At 40.3% G+C, this 18,710-nt stretch overlaps 1 protein-coding gene across 1 annotated transcript in view; it reads left to right on the top strand.

Moving 5' to 3' along the window:
• macrod2 (mono-ADP ribosylhydrolase 2) overlaps window positions 1–18,710 on the top strand; it is a 1,158,848-nt gene that overhangs the window by 379,348 nt on the left and 760,790 nt on the right. The window lies entirely within an intron of this gene.

Below are 18,710 nucleotides of genomic sequence, written 5' to 3'. Positions count from 1 at the left end.
TTTCACCCTGGCAATTTTGTAATAATACACACTTTAATACACATCTTATTCATTTGAACAGTGATCCATCTGTATCTTTAGAATGATAGCGGTTGTGTGACATCTATTGATGAAGGCTTCCTGTTAAACTAAACTTTACAGTTCATGTCACTATACTGCCAACTTTAGGATGGATAATAAAATGCATGAACTGAGTTCATGATGAAAAATATGCTTTATTCATGCAATTGCATTTTATCTATACACAGTTTATCCACTGGAGTGTTTCACAAAACAACTCAAAAGGTTTTTTGTTAGATCAGGTAAGGCCCACCTTCTATCCCTGAGCTTTGTCGTTTTCTTTCTACAAACCCTGTTTCCATATGAGTTGGGAAATTGTGTTAGATGGAAATATAAAGGGAATACAATGATTTGCAAATCCTTTTCAACCCATATTCAATTGAATGCACTACAAAGACAAGATATTTGATGTTCAAACTCATAAACTTTATTTATTTTTTGCAAATAATAATTAACTTAGAATTGCATGGCCGCAACATGTGCCAAAGTAGTTGGGAAATGGCATGTTCACCACTGTGTTACATGGCCTTTCCTTTTAACAACACTCAGTAAATGTTTGGGAACTGAGGAGACACATTTTTTAAGCTTCTCAGGTGGAATTATTTCCCTTTCTTGCTTGATGTACAGCTTAAGTTGTTCAACAGTCCGGGGGTCTCCGTTGTGGTATTTTAGGCTTCATAATGCGCCACACATTTTCAATGGGAGACAGGTCTGGACTACAGGCAGGCCAGTCTAGTACCCGCACTCTTTTACTATGAAGCCATGTTGATGTAACACGTGGCTTGGCATTGTCTTGCTGAAATAAGCAGGGGCGTCCATGGTAACGTTGCTTGGAGGGCAACATATGTTGCTCCAAAACCTGTATGTACCTTTCAGCATTGATGGTGCCTTCACAGATGTGTAAGTTACCCATGTCTTGGGCACTAATACACCCCCATACCATCACAGATGCTGGCTTTTCAACTTTGCGCCTATAACAATCCGGATGGTTATTTTCCTCTTTGGTCCGGAGGACACGACGTCCACAGTTTCCAAAAAAAAAATGAAATGTGGACTCGTCAGACCACAGAACACTTTTCCACTTTGTATCAGTCCATCTTAGATGAGCTCAGGCCCAGCGAAGCCGACGGCGTTTCTGGGTGTTGTTGATAAACGGTTTTCGCCTTGCATAGGAGAATTTTAACTTGCACTTACAGATGTAGCGACCGACTGTAGTTACTGACAGTGGGTTTCTGAAGTGTTCCTGAGCCCATGTGGTGATATCCTTTACACACTGATGTCGCTTGTTGATGCAGTACAGCCTGAGGGATCGAAGGTCACAGGCTTAGCTGCTTACGTGCAGGGATTTCTCCAGATTCTCTGAACCCTTTGATGATATTACGGACCGTAGATGGTGAAATCCCTAAATTCCTTGCAATAGCTGGTTGAGAAAGGTTTTTCTTAAACTGTTCAACAATTTGCTCACGCATTTGTTGACAAAGTGGTGACCCTCACCCCATCCTTGTTTGTGAATGACTGAGCATTTCATGGAATCTACTTGTATACCCAATCATGGCACCCACCTGTTCCCAATTTGCCTGTTCACCTGTGGGATGTTCCAAATAAGTGTTTGATGAGCATTTCTCAACTTTATCAGTATTTATTTCCCCCTTTCCCAACTTATTTATCACGTGTTGCTGGCATCAAATTCTAAAGTTAATGATTATTTGTAAAAAAAAAAATGTTTATCAGTTTGAACATCAAATATGTTGTCTTTGTAGCATATTCAACTGAATATGGGTTGAAAATGATTTGCAAATCAATGTATTCCGTTTATATTTACATCTAACACAATTTCCCAACTCATATGGAAACAGGGTTTCTAGTTCCCTCATGTAGTTAAACTCCATTATAGCTCGGATTATATATCAGGCATTAAGGGCTTACTTTTTTTGCTCACCATATTAAAACAGTTTTACCAAAGTGGGAATCTTTTGGCACCTCACGATTTGATTACGATTACGATTCAGTAGCTACGATTCGATTAAAACTCGTTTATGGATGCATCTTTAATTCTTATATATTGATGCAGTTTTACATTTGTTTTCGTTGTTAGTCACTTGCAACTTTAAAAAAACAAAAACAGTGCATTTGTAATAACAAACAGTTAAATTAATTCTGACAACTGTCTGCATTACTTAATTTCCAAAAAAAAAGAAAAAGATGATGGATTATTGATGTTTACTAATTGATTTTATAACCGTCCTTGTCCGAATTGCGATGCATCTAAAAATTGATTATTTTCCCCACCCGTGGTTACAATACAAGTTAATTTCGTAGCTTGTAACTCAAAATACTCACGTCTCAAATCAATTGTCCCATTGATATGAATTTAAATGCAATTATTCTATTCTGAGCACCCTCAAAAAAGAAAATGTTGATTAAAAATGTGAAAAATATTTTAACGCCCATGGCGGGTGTTCTTATAAGCTGTATTGACTTTATCTGCTTTAGTATGGTGTAGATCAGTGATCAAACGGTGGTATGCGGGCTCCATCTAGTGCTACGTCAAACAATAATTTAATTAAAGCAGTGTTCAAGCTACTGTTCAAACTGTGGGTAATGTTACAGTGGCCAACAATATTGAATATACTTGTTAAAAAAAACCTCTGCCTTGTTTTGAATGAACACGTATGCCTACTACGTTACTCTATTTTAATGTTGGTCATCATGGTGGTACTTGGACAGCCAAGTTTTTTCGGAGATATACACAACGTTTGAGAACCACTGGTGTCGATTATTGTAGCAATGATATACTCACACTGCTTTGCAAAGTCGGCTACGCGCACATCTCGGTCATATTTTTCCATTATTTATTTGTTTAATTTATGCATATTAAGGTTGTGCTGATTGATCAGCCAATGATCAATATAGGCCAAATATTTGTGAAAAAGTATGTGATCACCATTGCAGATTATTGCCTTTTAATGCCGATGACAAACACATTTCCCCAGGAGCTAACATTGTATTTATTTTCAGTCCCCTGCTGACAAGTGGCTAGCAGCTAATTATGTGTCTCCATACACATCCCCTAAATTAATACCAACTAAAATCCATTACGGCAAATAAACAACATTTCTTAATGGGTTCATTTTATGATTTGTTTACCTACATTTAAACACTTCCCTGTGGTCTACATCAGAAGTTTTTAACTTTTTTGACCTTGGGGCCTAACTTTTCCACTACAGAGGGGCCCAGGGTCCACTCAAATATTAATACTGAATTAGTAATTATACTCTTAATTTTAATTGTATTCCATAACTATATCTAACCTAGCTACAGTTCACAACCTTGTCAAATGATATTAAACCATTTGTTGATCACAAATGTTTTTTTTAACACATAAATCTTATGCTTAGGTCAAGTTAGTTAGTTAGTTCTAACCAAATATACTGCGAAAGAAGGCACTCATAAATATCCATCCATCCATCCATTTTCTACCGCTTATTCCCTTTGGGGTAGCGGGGGGCGCTGGAGCCTATCTCAGCTACAATCGGGCGGAAGGCGGGGTACACCCTGGACAAGTCGCCACCTCATCGCAGGGCCAACACAGATAGACAGACAACATTCACACTCACATCCACACACTAGGGCCAATTTAGTGTTGCCAATCAACTTATCCCCAGGTGCATGTCTTTGGAAGTGGGAGGAAGCCGGAGTACCCGGAGGGAACCCACGCAGTCACGGGGAGGACATGCAAACTCCACACAGAAAGATCCCGAGCCCGGGATTGAACCCAAGACTACTCAGGACCTTCGTATTGTGAGGCAGATGCACTAACCCCTCTGCCACCGTGAAGCCACCGTGAAGCCTCACTCATAAATAACTTACAAAAATTACATTTACATACAATTATGGTGTCCTAAAATAAAAATCAATAATGAATATGTTTCTTAACAAAATTCAAGTACAAATGCGAATATAACTTCACCACTTTAGTCATAATTTTTGCGCTTTAGAAACTTCTTTGTGACTTTTGCTACATACTTTTTCTGTTGGTTTGAGATTGTCATTACTGCCACAAGTGATGGAAAAGTGTATTACAACTAAGTACCATTGCGGCCCATACAGATCAAAGACGAGAAAATTATATTTTTTGGCGGCCCTCTCGGGGGTGGTCGTGGCCCAACAATGGTTAAAAAAACACTTTTCCACTAAACAACGGTGATGCTTTAGTCAAAGTTATGCATAGATGTTGTTTTATAGACCATCTTCAAGCCGTTTTCTGGCCTCCTCTTCAGAATGTGCCGTTTTGTGGGCGGTCTTATTCACGTGCCAAAGTCCTCCTCCAGGCCAAGCCCGGTTCCACTGCGTCTCCACCCCGTCAGCCATGTTGTACGTTTTAACACTTCCATATTGAGTCTACTGACAGATAAGTTACAACTATACACTAAAGTTAAAGTTAAAGTACCCATGATTGTCACACACACACGAGGTGTGGCGAAATTATTCTCTGCATTTGACCCATCACCCTTGATCATCCCCTGGGAGGTGAGGGGAGCAGTGAGCAGAAGCGGTGGCCGCGCCCGGTAATCGTTTTTGGTGATTTAACCCCTAATTCCAACCCTTGATGCTGAGTGCCAAGCAGGGAGGCAATGGGTTCCATTTTTATAGTCTTTGGTATGACTCGGCCGGGGTTTGAACTCACAACCTACCCATCTCAGGGAGGACACTACTATACGCTACAGTGGGGGATTTTGGCATACATGTGCATGTGCGAGACAGTCTGTCCCACAACAAGAACAGAACAAAAATACATTTATTGACTACAGCTTTGGATTACAACTGGATTAAAATGGCGGACTTGCACAAAGCTCTTTGGGTACTCGTCCACCATATTTAAATATATCCACTGACTTAACTAAGAGAAAATGTGTCGCTTTTGTCTCAAATTCCAAACGACTTGTTTGGATCAGGTTTGGAAGAAAGCAATTTAAATATGTCCGTCATGCCTCAGTGGTTTGGTTTCAAATTTTCGGGACTTATGAGAATTCCAAATACACAAAAACAGGTATGAAAAGTTAGTTTTGCATAATAAGGCCCCTTCATGTACAGTTATCACGGGAGGATGAGGCTAATACATATTAGACAGTGAGAGCAAACCAGAAGCAGGCATGCTAATAGCTAAGCTAACTGCTAAGCTAGCTTTAAAAACACAAACAGAAAAGTGCTTAGTAAAGTTAGAAAAGTCTAGATCAGGGGTCTCAAACTCGCGGCCCGAGACGTTATTTTGCGGCCCGCACCTTAATATGAAATTTTTATGTTAGTGCGACCCGCGAGTAAGCCCCAGCGTCATACTTGCCCTCCCGATTTTTCCGGGAGTTTCAGGACAACCATTCTCTCGACTGTCTGCCGATTAGCCGATTTTCACCCAAACTACAATATTAAGGGCGTGCCGTGATGGCACTGCCTTTAGCGCCCTCTACAACCTGTACAAACGGCGTGCCAGCCCATGTTTTATTTGGCTTCTGTACACACCTAAGTGACTGCAAGACATACTTGATCAACAGCCACACAGGTCACCCTGAGGGTGGCCGTATAAACAAGTTTAACACTGTTACAAATATGTGCCACACTGTGAACCCACACCAAACAAGAATGACAAACACATTTCGGGAGAACATCCGCACCGTAACACAACATAAACACAACAGAACAAATACCCAGAATCCCATGCAGCCCTAACTCTTCCGGCCCCCCCCCCCAGTGCGTCAGTTGAGTTGGGGGGGGGGCTGGGTTTGGTGGTAGTGGGAGTGTATATTGTAGCCCGGAAGAGTTAGGGCTGCCTGGTGTTCTGGGTATTTGTCCCACCTGAGGCTTCTGCAGTCACTTACGTGGGTCTGCAGAAGCCTCGTACAACATGTGACTGGGCCGACACGCTGTTTGTATGGTGAAAAAGCGGACGGGACGACAGGGTACGCCCTCAATATTGTTGTCCGGGTGAAAATCGGGACAAATTCGGGAGAATGGTTGCCCCGGGAGATTGTCGGGAGGGGCACTGAAATTCAGGAGTTTCCTGGAAAAATCAGGAGGGTTGGCAAGTATGTTGCTAGGGCGGGATAGCCATTCAAAGAAGGTGAATTCATTAAAAAGTGCATGTTAGATTTTTTAAAGAAATCTTTTCTTACGGCCCAGCCTCACCCAGTTTCTGCATCCAGTGGCCCCCAGGTAAATTGAGTTTGAGACCCCTGGTCTAGATGGAACTACCGGTATGTTGTAGTACATAATAAACAGCTAATAACATGAATTTAACAAGTAGACTATTAAAAGTCAGGAGAGAGGATAATATAACCAATAACTGTTGGTGTCACAGTCAGTACACAACGCGTGAGAAGAGGGCAGATCGATCCATACATTGGTGGTGTCGATACCAAGAGTAATATCAGTATATGATTGATACTAAAGTGATTAGGTCAATATTTTTATTTTCTCAAAATAATTTGTTGTTGTTTTTGTTCATGTTTTACAAACTCACAGAATAATTACCTGGACACAGGAGGACTTTGATTTGCAGAAACCAAAGTATGTAAATGAGTAGACCGTAGTTTCTGATTTTGTTTAGTTATGTGCTATTCATTTTGCTCAAAAAATAAATAAATTACACTCACCATGAATTTGAAAAAGTTAGTTTACACAAGTGATCAATTTTGGTATTGGCTGATTCACTTAGAGTTGATTGGTATTGTCAGCATAAACCTGATCAGAACATCCCTAGTTATTGAATATCATCAACTTCTTCTTCTGAGCACTGTCTTTCACACTTACTCGTTGGCAAAACAACTTTTTGTCTCCCTGGCTGTTAGTTATTGTTGGTGAGTAAGACACTAGATGTTAGGGTTCACTGTTGCAATTTGTTCCGCCAATTGCACTTTTTTAAAACGGTTTCCTGAATTTGGTTCTGTTACTGTGAAGGGTTTTAGGCTGATTTCCTCCAACTTGCACTGTTGAAGAACTTAAGTAGACTAGTAGGTACAAAAGGGAATAGATTCATATGGGTGTACCTCGCGTGAGAGGAAGAGGGTGGAGGGTTTGGTGGCGAGGCGTAGGCCGGTAATCATATTGCAATGCAGTTTGCTGAAAATGATGGAAAGTGCCACTCTACATAGCAACCAAAGCTGTGATCAAAGTTGAAATTGCCACAAAATACTTTTTAAGATTTTTAACACTCTGCTGTCTTTTGGCGGCTAAAGTGGATGGTTCAAAGCCCCCCCCCCCCAGCCCCCACAAACCATGGCAAATGGGGCCATAAGAAATCCCCTTCCTACTGCAATAGCTGCACTGCAAATTATTTGCCACTTGCCAATATTTTATATCGTATTTCTACAAATGTACCTAGTTTTAAAAGCTATTTACTTATTTTTAGTTATTGACTTTACATCAGCAGAGGGGTTAGTGCATCTGCCTCACAATACGAAGGTCCTGAGTAGTCCTGGGTTCAATCCCGGGCTCGGGATCTTTCTGTGTGGAGTTTGCATGTCCTCCCCGTGACTGCGTGGGTTCCCTCCGGGTACTCCGGCTTCCTCCCACTTCCAAAGACATGCACCTGGGGATAGGTTGATTGGCAACACTAAATTGGCCCTAGTGTGTGAATGTGAGTGTGAATGTTGTCTGTCTATCTGTGTTGGCCCTGCGATGAGGGGGCGACTTGTCCGGTGTGTACATCGCCTTCCGCCCGATTGTAGCTGAGATAGGCTCCAGTGTCCCCCGCGACCCCAAAGGGAATAAGCGGTAGAAAATGGATGGATGGATGGACTTTACATCATGATCTTAATGTTCGCATGACCAATTATAGTTTGTCTATTCTAGTTTTAAAATGTTAAAATTGAGAAAATAAATAACTATTCAATTAAGATATTTTGGTTTTTCCCACATAGAAAATTTTATTTAACGATTCTGTAACATCCTGAGGATGCCTAATTTAAGAATTGCAAGTTGAATAATGCTTGTTTTCAGAATAAAATATGTATTTTTATCTGAAAGGTCCTGTTAATTTGTAGATATACACATCTTAATTTAGTATGTTTTATGAAGTACAATTAACTAGCTGCATGGAGAGATAAAACACTAGTTATTAGTCTTTTTAAAAACTAAAATCTAGTGTTTTTATATTTTATTTTATCAGCTCTATTTTGCAGTGTACATACCTTTCTATTCCCCTTACTTAGATTATTGGCTGATATTCAGACTTCTCTGTATTCTGCTTGGTAGAATCTAGCTCAAGCATACCCAATCTAACGCGCTGCGTCCTCTGGCTCCAGTCTTGAACCTAACCCTCGGAGGAGCGGGAAATAATTAGGAGAGAAAACTGCCGCTGACACTATTTCTGAAAGCGGGGTATTGTAATGAGAGCAGAGCAGGTATTCATTGGGTCTGATGGAGCGACTGAAAGCCGCTTGATTTTCAGGCTGCTTGGGAGAAGAAGCCTGGCAGAACTTTGCCGGTCCCTTAATGCACACGAGAACAGAGGCTTGGGGGGGTGAGACAGAGGTGTCTCCAACAATGGCAGCAGCCAAGGTTGCAGCTTAGTAACCTATTCAAACTGCACTAAAGTGACGCATGCACACCCACCATTTTTGTCTCCAATCCTTCTCATCTCTTCCTCGGATCTTGTTCTAGTCATTAGTTGAAGGATGCCATCCAGCCTCTGATCAAAAACGTTCTGCATTGGTTGTGAGGACTGTGTTTTGGTGCAAGTACATTGATGTTGTCCAATGATTACTTACAATGTCAGGCTATGTCTACACTTAAACAAATAATTATTCAGCCTAAGCATCGTGTCAGCCACACTAAATCATCGTTTAAGGTCCCGCTCCTTGGATAACTTTTTCCACGGGTAAGTGCGCCGTGCATTTCTTGAATCTCCGGCTCTTAGCTTTGTATGGACTCATTGATCGTTTACAAACTGAGTTCGGAGAGGAAATGAAGTCAGAAAGACCGCGCCCCACACAGGAAGTGACGTCAGAAAGAACGGGCCACAGCCAGCTTCATAATAACCGGAACTAACCACTGGAAAGATGGAGGCGAGTCATCCAGACATGCCCGTGTTTCTCATTCTTCTACATGTGCAGTATAGACGCTTGCTGCTACATACACTTGTAAAGAACATAATGTCATGGCTGTCTTGAGTTTCCAATAATTTCTACAACTCTTACTTTTTTGTGATAGAGTGATTAGAGCACATACTTGTTGGTCACAAAAAACATTCATGAAGTTTGGTTCTTTTATAGATTTAATATGGGTCTACTGAAAATGTGACCAAATCAAAAGTATACATACATTATCAATGTTGGTGATGTAGAATAGTTACAATCAAATCCAAATTAGCTTTATGGCATGGCCTCCATCACCTGCTGCTGAGAGATCAAGAGTCAACCAAAGAACCACCAAAAAGCAGGTCTGCAATGAATAGGAAGCTGCTGGAACACAGGTGTCAGTGTCCACAGTCAAGTGTGTTTTCCATCGCCATGGACTGAGAGGCTACCATGCAAGAAGGTAGACCTTGCTCCAGAAGCGACACCTTAAGGCTCGTCTAAAGTTTTCTGCTGATCACATGGACAAAGATAAGACCTTTTGGAAGAAAGTTCTGTGGTCAGATGAAACAAAAATTGAGCTGTTTGGCCACAATACCCAGCAATATGTTTGAAGGAGCAAAAGTGAGGCCTTTAATCCCAGGAGCACCAAGCCTACCGTCAAGCATGGTGGTGATAGTATAATGCTCTGGGCCTGTCGTGCTGCCAATGGAACTGGTGCTTTACAGAGAGTAAATGGGACAATAAAAAAGGAGGATTACCTCCAAATTCTTCAGGACAACCTAAAATCATCAGCCCAGAGGTTGGGTATTAGGCGCAGTTGGGTGTTCCAATAGGACAACAACCCCAAACAAACGTCAAAAGTGGTAAAGGAATGGCTAAATCAGGCTACAATTAAGGTTTTAGAATGGCCTTCCCAAAGTCCTGACTTAAACCCCATTGAGAACATGTGGACAATGCTGAAGAAACAAGTCAGTGTCAGAAAACCAACACATTTAGCTGAACTGCACCAATTTTGTCAAGAGGAGTGGTCAAAAATTCAACCAGAAGCTTACCAGAAGCTTGTGGGATGACTACCAAAAGCGCCTTATTGCAGTGAAACTTGCCAAGGGACATGTAACCAAATATTAACATTGCTGTATGTATACTTTTGACCCAGCAGATTTGGTCACATTTCAGTAGACCCATAATAAATTCATAAAAGAACCAAACTTCATGAATGTTTTTTGTGACAAACAAGTATGTGCTCCAATCACTCTATCACAAAAAATAGGAGTTGTAGAAATTATTGGAAACTCAAAACAGCCATGACATTATGTTCTTTACAAGTGTATGTAAACTTTTGACCACGACTGTATATCCTATATGAAAAAAACCGCAGAACCCAAAACGTGTCAATTTAATTTGTTTTAATCAGCCCCTTAAAAGGGAACTGCACTTGTTTTTGGAATTTTGCTTATTATGTGATTAAAAACACATATGTATTTTTTTTTTTTTTTTACATTCTAATTTGTAGTAATCGACTCGTTCTAGGTGGCTAGAAAAGGTGGTAATAGTAGTAATCCATTTTGCCTCCAAATCACTCTAAAAATGCATCCAAAAACCACCAATAACACTCCATTTACATCTTGTGACCTGATTATTAACCATGCATTAGCAATATTGTTATTATAAGCGTTTATGCAGACTAACTAATTTTAGCTACGCCGTGATCACAGAGTATTAAAGCTCGTACAGCGGCAGTGTTGACATACTGAGCTGCTGCATCATCACCTCTGAGTGGTAAATGTTCATTGTAGATTATAAATCATTCCCCTCACCTGTATAGTGGAAGGATGTGGACAGAAACCGAGAAGTTCGTCATCTGGGAAATTCAACTTATACCTGCGGATGGTGAGAAAGACACAAAAAGACGCTAGTTTGCGGCACCGTTTTTTTCTTAACCCTTTGTGTGGATCATGATAAAAAATTGTATCTAAACGGTAATATATGAAACATCCCATCAGTCGGCATTCCAGTGAGAGCAGACACTGCAGAGTATGTACTTGTTTTATTAAATGTGTTGTCCCTCATGAAGTCTGTCATGATTAGTAGTGTTGTTATTGTGAGACAAAAAAAAAATGCAGTTCTCATTGAAGTCATCCAGCAGCTATACAATTATAATATGATATTGCTGAAGAGACGATGCAGTATGTTTAAAATTGTTATTTTTAACATCTGTTGACAAGCATACGTAGGGTGGAGCTGCAGCACAATCACCTCCTTTCTCACAGCCATTTTGCGTAACATTCAGTTTGAACATCATTTTCTCACTTAAAGGTGCCATATGTAGTAATGTGGCCAGAAATGGTACTGCAATCACGGTCAAAATTCTGTAGTCCCTTCCCACTCTCCATGACTGAGGTTGGCATATACGCAGTCGAATCCGAATCCTACTCCAAGGAACTTCAAATGGCAATCAACAAGTCCTAGGCTGTAGCTTTCACTTGTTTATGCTTCTTGCAAGATGGTTTACTAAGTAATTATGCCACATTTTACTATTGTCGATTAGCCAAATTTATTTGTTAAGTTACGCAGCAATATTTTAGTCGGGAGTCGGTACAGATTGTTGGCATTACTATTCTAAAATGTCCAGTTTGACCGTACGGACCACCATTGAAATAATTATGTATAATAATATATAACATATTATATATCGCATAGGCCTACTTTGATGGCAAGCCAAGGCCAACAGTAAAATTACCGCCATATTTTGTTCAGCATAACTCCATGTTGCATCCAACCTGACACACTGCATTCTCTTCCATGTACGCACATCAAAAAGAGCATCATACACAAATACAAATAGACGGAGTAGACATTAAAGGGTAAAATAAAGTAGATTTGTGGGTGTAAAAATTGATGATAGAATTACCGTATTTTTCGGAGTAAAAGTCGCACCGGAGTATAAGTCGCACCTGCCGAAAATGCATAATAAAGAAGGAAAAAAACATATATAAGTCGCACTGGAGCCCGGCCAAACTATGAAAAAAACTGCGACATATAGTCCGAAAAATACGGTACTTAGATTTACTAAGGTCTGACATGTTTAGTAACTTTACGGGTGGCAGTAGCCAGACAAAGGTGGCGGTGTGTAACTGGCAACCTGGATGTGACACACTCGCATACTTTCTAATTGGTCAAACGGTGGAGGGCGAGGCATCGAAATGAAAACAAAAACAATATTTCGGGGCTGTAAATCAATTTTTGAAATGAGCATATCCCGGTTGAACTACTGTTATCATTTGTAAAGGCATTCAAAAATAACATGATTTATTAATGCCTTTTGACATATCAGGGCAATTTAATGATGACTTGATATGAAATTATTACACATGGCACCTTTAAGAAAAGCAATCCTCTGAACACAAGCTTAATAGATCAGATTTGCGTGCAGGATTAAGTTTGCACATGTTTTAACACATGTTTTATGCCCCTTTTCACAGCAAAAGGTGAGATGTATCAAAACTGACATTGAAGTGGAAATATGTGCTGCCTCACGGCAACTTCATGGCTGTCGTATGCAATTTTGTACATGCTGTGGATACTTAAGTGACACATAAGTGATACTAGGTAATAGTTCACATAAAAAAATGCCAACTTTTACGCCTCAGACTGATTGATGCGCCCATCAGAGTCATATGAACAATTTCCCCAGCTCCCTCATCAATCGCTCGCCTGTTTTGGTGGTGGACATCCATCTTCTTTTTTACATTCTTCCTGATGCCCTACAATTTTTCGTTTTTTAGCCTGTGTGCGGTGTCCGTAGCACAAATCAACCCTCTTTCTGATGGCTGCGAGGCGAAAGAAGCACCTCCTGCTGAGTCCTGATTGGGCAGCGCGTGCAGTTCTCGGTCACCTGGCTACTTTTGATATGACTTGCGTAGTTTTAAGGGGGCGTGGCCTGGGCATGTTCTGGGAGTTCCAAGCCACACACAGGTCTGCGGTCAATTTCAAGTATGTAACAAAAGAATGTTCTTGGATTTGTACGCGCGAACACTTTCAAACATCTTGAAATGTTAGTTGTGTAAGCTGTTTTCTGGATTTGATCGTACGTCACTTTTTAGTAGAAAAGCCACACTAAAGCCGCTGCCTGACCAGGGCTGAGAAAATCAGTAGAGACTCCTCCCACCCCCACCAAGGACTGTTTTCACTGCTGGACTCTAGAGAGAGGTTCCGCAGCCTCCGTAGCAGAACCTTCAGGTTCTGTAACAGCTTCTTCTCTTAGGCCATAAGACTCTTGAACGCATCATAATAATCCCTTCAATTCCCCCCCAAAACAGTTTAACTTGCTGGAATATAAAGACAATATAACATACATCCATAAACGTGGATGCATATGCAAAAGTGCAATATATTTATCTGTGCAGTAAATCTATTTATTTATATCTGCACCTTATTGCTCTTTTATCCTGTACTACAACGAGCTAATGCAACAAAATTGTGTTCTTATCTGTACTGTAAAATTTGAATGACAATAAAAGGAAGTCTAAGCCTAATTGACTCAGAAATATAATTTTGCCAATACAACATGTTTACGTAATGCTTGACACAGTAGTAGTGTACCCTTTGCTGGGCAATCATCAAACCTTAGCACAATTGTTTGTGTGCCATTGTTGCGCCATTGGACGTACGTGCTCGTGCTTACAATAAAGGGCCTACTGAAATGCGATTTTCTTATTTAAACGGGGATAGCAGGTCCATTCTATGTCATACTTGATCATTTCGCAATATTGCCATATTTTTGCTGAAAGGATTTAGTAGAGAACATCGACGATAAAGTTCGCAACGTTTGGTCGCTGATAAAAAAGCCTTGCCTGTACCGGAAGTAGCAGACGATATGCGCGTGACGTCACAGGTTGTGGAGCTCCTCACATCTGCACATTGTTTACAATCATGGACACCAGCAGCGAGAGCGATTCGGACCGAGAAAGCGACGATTTCCCCATTAATTTGAGCGAGGATGAAAGATTTGTGGATGAGGAAAGTGAGAGTGAAGGACTAGAGGGCAGTGGGAGCGATTCAGATAGGGAAGATGCTGTGAGAGGCGGGTGGGACCTGATATTCAGCTGGGAATGACTAAAACAGTAAATAAACACAAGACATATATATACTCTATTAGCCACAACACAACCAGGCTTATATTTGATATGCCACAAATGAATACCGCATAACAAACACCTCTCCCCTCCCGTCCATATAACCCGCCAATACAACTCAAACACCTGCACAACACACTCAATCCCACAGCCCAAAGTACCGTTCACCTCCCCAAAGTTCATACAGCACATATATTTCCCCAAAGTCCCCAAAGTTACGTACGTGACATGCACATAGCGGCACGCACGTAAGGGCAAGCGATCAAATGTTTGGAAGCCGCAGCTGCATGCGTACTCACGGTACCGTGTCTGCACATCCAACTCAAAGTCCTCCTGGTAAGAGTCTCTGTTGTCCCAGTTCTCCACAGGCCAATGGTAAAGCTTGACTGTCATCTTCCGGGAATGTAAACAATGAAACACCGGCTGTGTTTGTGTTGTTGCGGCAGTCGGTCGCAATACACCGCTTCCCACCTACAGCTTTCTTCTTTGCTGTCTCCATTGTTCATTGAACAAATTGCAAAAGATTCACCAACACAGATGTCCAGAATACTGTGGAATTTTGCGATGAAAACAGACAACTTAATAGCTGGCCACCATGCTGTCCCAAAATGTCCTCCACAATCCGTGACGTCACGCGCTGACGTCATCATACCGAGACGTTTTCAGCAGAATATTTTGCGCGAAATTTAAAATTGCACTGTAGGAAGCTAACCCGGCCGTATTGGCATGTGTTGCAATGTTAAGATTTCATCATTGATGTATAAGCTATCAGACTGCGTGGTCGGTAGTAGTGGGTTTCAGTAGGCCTTTAAAATCCAATCTTTCCTTTCATTCACTTTTTCGTTTTACATCAATGCCGTTGTTCATAAAAACTACCTTGAAAGCCATTTTCAAATGTTTATGCTTAGGTTTCAAACGTGTGTGTAAACCAGCATATAAAACAACACAGTCCTTTATCTGTTTGCAGTTGAAAATAGTTGTATTTGTGTTATGGTTATGGTTTGAGTTTATTTCGAACATGCTAAGTCTGGAATTTATGATATATTCTCAATAAGAAACCGTTACGAGTTGCACAATTTGTGCATTCTTAGCTAAGATCACGTTGACGTGCAAAGATGTAGTTCAAAATGACAGCTGGTAGATGAGAAAGAAGGGGTTGCTTTGATTGCCACTTGTTGATGGAATACAGGTGCATCAACAAAAAAAACTATTTTTCCACCCAGTTAAATCTATTTGTTGCATCTAAATGGATTGGGTTTAAGCATCAACAAGCCACTTTACTTTATCAGTATATGAATAAAAACTAAATATTACAATTGGAGTACCATTCCTCAGGAGGCTACCACATTTCTTGACACTTGGTGGAAGAGTCAAAACAAGAATAAATATTAACATGTATTTACAGATTTCATTACAAGCTAAGCTGCCCAGCAATGAAGTGAAATAAGTCACATCCTCATTTCCCAAATTAAATCTCATCCTATTTTAACGAGAATCTGAGGCTAGACCTTTAATGTTTCAGCTATACAACATTTATTAATCTGCTGGGATAGTGATGAAAATTCATCTTGAGTTAGGAAACAGATTGACTAAACACATTTGGTAAAATGGCCACACACAAGTATTATTTTTTCATTGATTAAACCTACACAAGATCACATTTTAATTACCCAACAACCAGATGTTGATATGATTTCCCATTAAAGCCTGTCTGTTGGCTCCCATTCTTCCCCCATGTCTCCTTTACATCACTCAAAGAGATGTATCCATGTGACGCACAATGCTTCAGAAGTACTCCATCCCATCCTGTAAGCAGGTAAATCAAATATGTTCCTCAAATCTGTCAATCAGCCCCATCCTCACTATCTTGTGCCCTATTTATGGGCACGGTGGACACATTTGCAGGCTGAGATGCAGTGCAGAGAACATCAGGAAGGGAAAGAAGGAGAAGCTGGGAAATGGAAATTGAAGCCATCATTTTGAATCTTATCTTTCGACCCAGCTTCTTCAACTGAAGCACAAGGCCTGGTGTGCTTATGCACGCTGGGTTCCCAGGGTGCTCGTAATGTATAAGCAGGAGATCATGCTTGGTAGTGATGAGATATGTCTGAGGAGCGTAGACTCCTGTGGGGAACACTGCAAACTGGAGGAGTGCATTATTACATTTTGTTAACCTGGCTGGCTTTTCTTGACCGGGAATAAGAAACTCATATTTGTCCTTATACCACATCAGTTCCAATCCCTGAACCCAAACTTTTCACTGATACCAGCTTTAAACCTAAACAACAACCGATTTCACCTGCCAGTTGCCTTGTGCATAGTCATGCAAATTAGTTTATGGTTGGAAAGCAGCAACAACAGACTCGATACCAGTGCTCAACAGTACCAATATTTTGTACTTTTGTGTGTGTTAACAATTACTTGGTTAATAATACAATCTTGTATTGTAACATATTAAACTGAGCTGATTATTATAACTGTGCTGCCTGGTTGTTGTATATTGTTTTCTGATATTTCAGAATCTCATTTGCAAGTATTAAATAGTAGACTTTGCATGCAGTTGCAATTCCAAGACCTTAGATGCCTAGTCTTTGCCAAGAAGCTGAAATTGCCAGTCTAGTGTGTGAGTGAATTACATTTATATAGCGCTTTTTCTCAAGTGAATCAAAGCGCTTTACATTGTGAAACCCAATACTAAGTTACATTTAAACCAGTGTGAGTGGCACTGGGAGCAGGTGGGTAAAGTGTCTTGCCCAAGGACACAACGGCAGTGACTAGGATGGCGGAAGCGGGGATCGAACCTGCAACCCTCAAGTTGCTGGCACGGCCGCTCTACCAATTGCGCTATACCGCCCCAGTCTACTCTTATGTTGCGCCCTGCAAAGGGTTTGTACTGTATATATTGTACTTGATACACATTAACTGTTTGATTATAACGTGCATTTTAGTTGTAGTTTTCATTATTTAATTTGGAGGAGTTGAAATCGCCATCTAATCAGTAGCATATATATGGCAAAGCCAATGTAAATTAGCATCAAGCTAGCACATTTTGGAAAACTGCAGCCTTACCATACATTCAAACATTTCCTATCAGGCATAATAGTTTTATTGGTATTTAAAATTGCAACATTACCTCGAGGCAGTTTGAATACGTTTGCTATGAGTGCTGCTTGTTTCCTCGAACAGTGTTTGAACCAGTGTTTGGTCTGCAACCGGACAGGATGTCAAGGTCAACAAATGTATCAGGATATGGCACCTTTTGCTTTTACATGAAGCAATACCCAGTACTACAGACACAATTTGATCGATGCCTAAAACAAGTACCAACTGTAGTACCAATCCCTAAATATCGTGCAATACATTTTTTTTAATTTATTTATGACTTTAGCCAAATTTCCCAATCAAGTCTTATCAAATATGATTTAAGTTTGCAAAACTGGTACATTGTAATACAGCATTAAGCAATTTATTAAAAAAATAATAATTAAAAACTATATGTATATATATATATATATATATATATATATATATATATATATATATATATATATATATATATATATATATATATATATATATATAACATTTTAATATTTTATTCTAGCATAAGGCCCTGCAACATAATCAGTGTGGGACAATGATCAACTGAATACACACTAAAATGATTCTGTGCACCAGTGACAGCCCCTTGTTTTCAGTCCCATCATTTCTATTGTATTCCACCGTTGTTTGATATTAAAATGCAATTATTATGGAAATAAGTCCACCTGATTATCATGGGCGATCTCGTTGGGGTATGATCAGAATTCCAAGCTGGTAGCCTGCACTACATACGCTCTGTGCTGTGTTAAGCAGCATCCACTATCACCAGAGCAGTCCCTCTCCACATCCACATCACTGTCAGACTCGTGTTACTTTTTCCAAAAGCCATCAGGATCCGTCTCTGTCAACCGGCTGTCCCTCACTCCATTAAAGATGATGGATAGAGCTCGGAAAACCTTTCGCCCAGCTGTTGACTCATCCTTGAGAAACTGAAAAGAACTCCGATAAAGGACCACCCCGTCCTTAAATGTCTTTTGTCTCGACTTTGGTCACCTTTGAAGACTCTGTATCGTTATTCTATGTTTGTTTAATTTCTTACCCTATATGTTTTTAACAGTTATGTTTTGCTTTTTTCCCCCAAACCTGGCATTTGATGGATAAGGCTAGTTCTCTCCACGGCACGGGTCAAATGGAAAAACACACAGAAAGAGTTCACCTTTGTTTGTCTATCCGTCATCGTTCTTCCTCTTGGCTTTGTTATCCCCTAATAGCTTGTGAGGATTTCTTCAGGACAACTTGAGACAGATTTTATGATGTTCAGTGTGATTGATAACATGCTCTTGGAGGGATGTCAGGCTTTCAGAGTGGGATAATGTGGATTTCTATCTCTCTGCCTTCTTGT

Source organism: Nerophis lumbriciformis, linkage group LG02, assembly GCF_033978685.3.
Source record: "Nerophis lumbriciformis linkage group LG02, RoL_Nlum_v2.1, whole genome shotgun sequence".
Lineage (NCBI taxonomy): Eukaryota > Metazoa > Chordata > Actinopteri > Syngnathiformes > Syngnathidae > Nerophis > Nerophis lumbriciformis.
This window is presented reverse-complemented; position numbering and strand designations above follow the sequence as displayed.